Source organism: Haliaeetus leucocephalus, unplaced genomic scaffold (assembly GCF_000737465.1).
Source record: "Haliaeetus leucocephalus isolate CR32 unplaced genomic scaffold, Haliaeetus_leucocephalus-4.0 Scaffold849, whole genome shotgun sequence".
NCBI classification, from domain to species: domain Eukaryota; kingdom Metazoa; phylum Chordata; class Aves; order Accipitriformes; family Accipitridae; genus Haliaeetus; species Haliaeetus leucocephalus.
The window spans coordinates 717982-725728 of NW_010973285.1; positions in this window are offsets into that span (position 1 = coordinate 717982).

Here is a 7747-nt window from a genome sequence, read left to right on the forward strand (position 1 = left end):
GTTTCCATGTGTGACCCTCAGTCTCCTTTGGTTTTTGCCACGTCTGTTTGAGTTGAACTTCTTGAGCTGTTGGGAAGTCAGGAAGCTGCAGACAGAAGGTGGATGAGAAAGTAGGCAACCTCAGGGAGTGCAGAGAGTGAGTGTGAGGGGAAAGCTGGCATTGCCATCTCAGTTAAGCAAGTTCCCGTAGTCAAGAACAATCCCAGAGGGTGCTCTGCTCCTGTATTGCTCTCAGAACCAGTCTGTTATTATTTGCATTAATATGTATTTGTAGCAATGTTATTAAATATGCACTATAAACACACATGATGTGCAGGGCTAGTGTTTCCAAAACCACTTAGGCATTATGCAGGAGTAGTTTGTAACCAGCCAGGCTGGCTGAGAAAAGCATTCCTAAACTGTATTTCTAGCAGTGGCTTCTGCTGTTTGTACTGAGCAAATGCTCGGATTCAGTGAGGTTTCACTGGATATGAAGGTTTGTTGCAGATTTCTCATTTGTGATAATAGGACATGCTCTCTTCATCGGGATATTCTACAGAACAATCTGTGTGCGTGCAAAGAACTGTAAAATGTCAAGTGGTATATGGTATTAAATATTATGCATAATAATTTTATTACTGCTAATTGTTTTTAGAGAAGTCTCCGAGTCTCCATCCTGTTTTCTGACTCATAACTGGTGAATACTCTTGAACGTCTAGTGATGTTGCCTTGAAAAAAGCAGGAAAAGATTGCCAAGAAGCTAAGTGAACCAGTTAGGCATTTCCTTCGCCTTAAAAAAGGACCCAAGTAACAGCATCCTATTACCTTTCTTTTGGGGAATGGTGGTGGATATTGGGGTCCCAGAGACTTTCCAACATCAGTTCACCTGATAATGCATTTGGACTTACAGTAGGTTTGGATCCTTTGGGATAATTAACTTACCCTGTGGGTTATAGAGTGTAAAGTCAACTTACAAGAGAAAATAAAGAACAGAAAGGACCTTCTGGAGTACACGTAATATGAATTCAGTGTGTTTTGTGTTCCTTTCTCTTTTTGCCTTAAAGACCCTATAGCCTCCATTTCTAAATGTGTTCCTGAAGCACTGGAATGGGATTACTAATTCACCTTCAGGTCTTTTAATCATTGGGACTTTTGCCTCCAGCTTCTCTGGTGAAGGACGTGAAGTGAGGATCTTTCTGCAGTATGCAACCTAATCTAATAAAGAAAAGGAAAACCTCAAGGGTAGAAAAAGCAGCAGCTACCTATCATGGGATAGCATCCTGCCTTAGGATCACTTGCAGAAATATTTTCTTCATTGTGTGCTACCATCAAAGACATTAACTGCACATAAGATCATTGCATGCCTGAACTGACAGTAATCAAAGGAGGTGTATTCATGGCTGTATTTTGGAAGTGCAGAGCCAGGATCTGTATTACTGACTTCAGAGGAGGTGTACAGAGCATGAGAGAGACAGAATGCATCCTTTGGGAATAATTTAAAATAGGTATGTGCATGAATCCTTCTGATCCATATGATTTTGTGGCTGTATCTAAGAGACAAATTGGCCTTTTTTTTCCTTTTTTTTTTTTTTTTTTTTGCAAGGCTTCTCTGCAAACTATATGAATGTTTACACTGTTAAAAGTGCTACTCATGTCCATGTTCTGTGTTTTGTCTGCAGGTTTAGGGGAAAAAAAGGAGAAAAAACAAACAAACAACTTTGCACTAATAAAGCACCTTTCTTGTGTTGTTCTCAGGATACCTAGCAAACAGTAAATTAAGACTCACAAAAAAGTCCCCCTTACCCTTCCGATCATCATCTTGTGAGTTGTAAAAATGAGGCAGAGAGAACTCTTGTCTCACCGGTGATTTTAATATGAATTTTTATGATTTTTTTTTATCACTAGTGGTACAAGAAAAATGGATAGTTTATCTCTGAAGGAGGTTAGAAAATACTTGTCTCTTTTGGATGTGTTCTTCACAATGGAAAAAATACTGGGTACAATTCTTGACCTGCTAACATCAATTGGCATTTGCCACTGGTTTCTGTGAAGACAGGATTTCCTTCTCTGTGCTACAAATTAGTCAATTTTCTTTGTATAGTCACTTACTAATGGGTTTCCCCTGTTTGTGAGGACCTAGCATGTGTGATATGAACATGAACACATTTTAGTTAGGGTTGGAAGTTTAGGGTTTATTTAGTACTGGAAGACTTCACAATAGTTAAAGTCATGTTAGGATCAGAACCTGGAAGTATTTAATTTGTTTTCAAAACGCAAATCTGTGTTTCACTGGTGGTACTGTGCTGTGCATGCACTGCATAAACTTGCAAATGAGAGAGTTGTAAGTCATGCATTGGAACCAGAACTTCCACTATGCTTTTTTCTTCAAGAAATACGTGATAAAATTTTAGTTGTGGTGGAAAAAGAGCTTGCATTTCTGTCAGGTGTGGGACAGAATGTGGCTTCAAAAATACAGTCTTGCCCATTTTGCAACTGTGTGGCTACTTCCACTTTTTTATGTTTATCTTTAGAAAAGAGATATTCTTTAGAGTATCATATCCTCATGTGACATCAATTCTATATGCTTAGTAATAAACCAAATATAAATCCATCTTGCTGATACCTCAAGATTTACTTTCAGTATACATAGACTGGAGTATATTCTGATGAGTTTTTCCTGTGAGATGTGTATCTGTTAATATAAACTTTTACTAAAATTCTTCCAGAAGTACATGTTTGTGAAGTTTTCCAGTGCAAAAAGGGGAACTTGAAGTTTGTTTGCTTTTTTTTTTAATGTACACTCATGATTAACAGTGTATATATTCACCTTTGTGGAAGTACACATGCATTTTGGGAAATCTGACATTTGTGTTCCAAAATCTCTGTATATTAAGTGGAGGAGGATATTAGTATTTGTGTTCTTCTTTGCAAAGGATGGAAAATGGTGGTGTGTGTTAAAAATAAGGAATATGATTAATTAAATGGGTTAAAACTTCAGATTGTGGTGTTGTGCCTGTAGAGCATAGGAAATAAGATGGGGAACAAAAAGAAATGTTACTGGAAACTTGGAGTGGGCCACAATGTTCTTGCATGCTAGCAGAGAAATTTTTAATCAGATATTGAAATGATGAGGGTGTCACTGCAGATGTGTGCAAAGAAATACTACTTTCCCTTCACATGAACATGTGAGCAGATGATCTGGAACATTTTGGGAATGTTCAGATCTGGAGGATAATATGGAAACAGAATACAGTGTATTAGCCTGAATATAGAATTTCTGAATATGTTCTTGATTTGCAAAAAAGGTAACAAACGTGGCAGAAGAATGTACCTCTGTAGAAGGGTAAGCAGCAGAGAACCATGCTGGGGGAGTTCTCCCTGTTCTGGGCAGAGAGGCTGTGGCACTTGGTGGTCAAAAAGAGAATAAACTAAGGACATGGTGAGACAGCTGCCCTGGGCTCTTTGGTTATGTGGTGTAACAGTGGGTTGTGTTTTCCATGTCCCATAGCTGCTGCAAAAATGATCTGTTGTCATACTCTGCATTACCTACTCATATTTTAAATGCAACTTTCATTTTTCATCCCTAACAGTGTTGTAAACTCTTGCCATTTTCATTAACTAGCCCTTCCTCTTCCCCATATGTTTGAGTTTCACAGTCTTTTTGTGGATACTGTTGTTTGGGAGGAAGTAGAACATTCAACAGGCAAATGGTCAAACTCTTCTCTGGTGCCGGTGGTGTTTTGCAAGAAATGGTACACAGATTTACAAACTGAGGAAATGCAGTATAACAGCTCCTCCTTTAAATCTTAAATTACATTGAAATTGATCAGTACTGATGTCTTTGCATTTATATGCAAGATAATATTGTTCTGCATGCTGAAATATTGTTAGATTTTGCTTACAAGGAAATTGCTTCTGTGAAATGAAATAACACCATGAAACACAGTTTCTATGTCTATTTCAAGAATATAATATAAATGTGTCTGTCTATAGCAATACGTAGACTCTAACTTCTGTTCTGCTGATTGAAAATCAGCTTTCTTAGGCCTGGGCTGTCTTAGAACATACCTGGGTAGGATAGGTATAAATACGTTTTATTCTTGCAAGGTCAATTATTTCCTTGTTAAAACTGTTCTCAAAAGGAAAAGTATCTTTTTATAATAATGAACAGAAGACTGGAAGGGAAGGCTGAGTCTAGTCTAGTCTTATGCTGTGGAAAGCTAAGTCATAAGTAAACCGTAAATTGATTACGCATCATGTTGCAACCCTTTAGAGAGTTGGTTTTTTGTGGAGGATTTCCTGATTTTTTTTTTTCTTTTTCTTTTCGCGGTGACATTTACTGTAAAACTTATCAAGAGTAGCTGATGTCTTGTTCCTGGGATATGTAGTTATCTTCTATCTTCCACACAGAATTTATTGCTGTTCATTTTGTTTCTGTTCCTTCTGAGACTGATGTTGACTTTCAGTGACGGTGCTTGACATTCTTCCCTGTCCTCGCTCAGCTCCCTTTTTTCCAAGCTAAACTAGCCAAACTCTTTTGGGCACTTCAATGGTGATAGGCCATCCCTCTAACCATCGTGCTTGGGATCATCAGCCCCTCTCCTGGCTTGAATCCACCTTTCCTGGGCTTGACTGAACAGAAAGGTAGGTGATGCTCCAGGGTGCAAAGAGCTCCACAGGAGGCCTCATCCCAGCCTCCTATGCTGACATTAAGCTGACATTAATACTTGCCTTGCTAGAAATACCTTGTCTGACACCCTGTGTGCCCTTTTTCCAGCTACATCAGATGGTGTTGTGGTTGCTGTTTAAGTATCCACCTACCTTAAGTATTTAACTTGAGGTGCAAGATTACCTGTGTGATCAAAGGGGAGAGATGCGCATTTAGGCACTTTCTATTATTTAGTTCAATATGTCAGTTGTCTAGTAAGTGTGTTATCCAACTTCATGGTTTTAATTCTGTTAAACCCTTCCTAATTTCTGTGGCTAGATTGTTGGTGATGATATTAAATAAGGTTGCTCCCATGGCTGATCACAGGTGAACTCTCTTAGTAACCTACTTTATCCCAATGTTTTCTTTTCAGCACTACCCCTCATGTTCCCTTTAGGGTATCTGTTACACATCTGGCAACTCTTGTACAAATTGCCAGCATTTGCTGCCTAACTAATAGTTTCCTGTGCTGGACTCAGTCAGATGCTTTACCGAGTCCCATGTGGACTTGGTCTAGATAGTTTGTCGAAAAATTCAGATGACTTAAGGAAAGAAGGACTCAGATTACCTGGGCACAATCTAATTCTGGTAAATCCATGTTGTGTTTTCTCCCATTTTCCAAGCACATTGAAGTTTATGGTGTTTTCTCTTCCGTATTTGTCCTAAAACTTTGTATATTATTGAAGTCAGACGAGAGGTCTGATCTGGCTGAGCTGTTTGAGAAACTCCTCCCCTTCCTTAAATAAAAGCAATGCTCATTCTGTTCTCCTGTAGCATATGTCCTAGGATAGAGACTGTCTACTCCACTGCAAGATCTTTGGAGTTTCACCTCTATTTCATTTTTGATAATTCTTTTTCTGTGTCCTTTTTTCCTTTAACCATCCTACCCTTGACTGTATAGTTATTGTTTCTGCTGAAAAGTGAATCAAGTATTAATTTAGTTATAGAGTTATACTTACAGGATCTTTAGTCTTAGTATCATATGCAATACACTTTCTTTTTTTTCTTTGTTAATACATTTGATGAGCATTTAAAGGAATTTCAAACTCTTAAACTCTCTAGTTCTCTGAATTTTTAAAAATTTGATCTTTTACAATAGAGAACTTAATTCTGTGTATTTAAGTGAGTCAGCCCATGGTCATTCAGATCAGATCTTGCCAGATCTGGTGTGGAAAACAATGGAAAACAAACTTAAAACTCAACCGCAGCAGTATGGGTTCATTGGCTACTTGGTGAGGATACACGCCACTCATGTCTGAAAGTAGGCAGAACTGACAGCTATCAGTCGTATTTGTTCTCTGTGTATGGGAAGTTAAGTCTTCTCTAATAATACAATGTCCTGACACGTCTTTCTCCCTTGTAACACCATAGAGTTGTGCCTGTCTGTCGCCATATCTAGTGGCCCATAGCAGACTCTGTCTCTATAACAATAGAGCCCTCCTTTTCTAGACTGCTTTTGATCTCTTTTTTTTTCCCCTGAAGTCTATCACATCATTAATATGCAAAGCTACTACACTGTCATAACCATTATTTCATTTTACCTGAATGCTTTAAAATACAGGCAAGTACCTTTCAAAGCTGTGTTTTTCTCATGATTGCTATTCTATCATGTCTGTGTTATTCCTTGGAGATCCATTTTATCATGATCTCTGTAGTTAGCATTGGTCATTTCAGCATCAATACAGCATAGCATCTCCTGACACAAGAAGATAAATCTTATTTGCATATAATGAGTGCTTCCTTAGGCGTTTCAACTGCAGCTACCTTGTCTGTTTTTTCTTAAGAATATTGCTGTGAAGATACTGAAGAGCAGCTCAGGAGATACGTGTTCAATTCATGGCTTGGCTTTGTTGAAATTTTTTCAAGTGTTCGTGTGTAGCTCAGTTTTTCTATGCCTCTTTGCCCAGTAAAATGGAGATAAAAATGTTTCCCAGTGTGAGAAGGCATTTCCAGGGGGTATACTTATTAATGATTGGCAAGTGCTCAAGTAATTTAGGGGTAAGTACTGTGGAAATAGAGACAGTCTATGGCCTGCAGTACATCCTCAAGTGACTGGATGGTTGAATCTTCAGTTAATAGATTGTCAGATTTTTTTAAAAATGAAAATTTAGGAAAAATTTAAAATAAGCCAACAATTTTGTACAATTAACTCTATCCATGCCTTTCATAATACTTCTTATTATTGAAGCTTTTGGCCTTTTTTCAGGCCAAATGTTCTCCATTATTTGAATTTTAAATTTATATTGATTTATGTAAAAGGGAATCACTGTCACCTGGAGTAAAGGTTTTGTTAATAGTTTCTATTATAAGATCCTGCTTTCAGACTGATGTTCTCATTATTATTTATTAATTTAACAAGGACTGCTTGCTCTTGTGTTTCTTAGTGCATGGTTGAAGAAAATGGCAATATTTTGGACATGCTGAGAATACTCAGAGCTTTGCTCCTACACTTCCAAGTTTAAGATGTGGTTTGCCATTTGAAAATGAGGTTGCCTGTGCCTTTTGAGTCTGTCTTTCACTGTCACATAAAACACACCCACCTTTTCCCAGGTGATAGTATTAAAATAATGAGACTCTGGTTTGTATAGCTGTGATTTTGCTACATTTGGAATGGTGAATGCAATCGAGTCCCCATAATGTAAAAATTATTTTAAAAGTAAGGAAGATAGAAAGCCAGTGATGGATGGTGATAGAAAAGTAAGACATACTGCAGAAAAAGACACTGAAAGGACTGTATTAAATGGAGGACTCGGGAGATTTACAGTTACAGACTATAAATAATTGCAGACGTAATAGTATAAATGAAAGAAGGGAATTATCCACATTCTCAGAAGAAGGAAAGACAAGGTGCAATGGCCTGAAGCTGAAACAGGAAAATCTCAAGTCATTAAGAAAGTGTTTCTTACAATAAGAGTAATTGGGCGGTGAACGAGAGGGCAGTGCAGCGTCACTGCAGATGGGCTACCGAGGCCATGGGCATTCCTGTGAAGTGGAGCTGGACAGATTAGGTTACATAGATGAGCTTCTGCAGCTGCTAGTCATTTCAAGAGCTTACAAAAG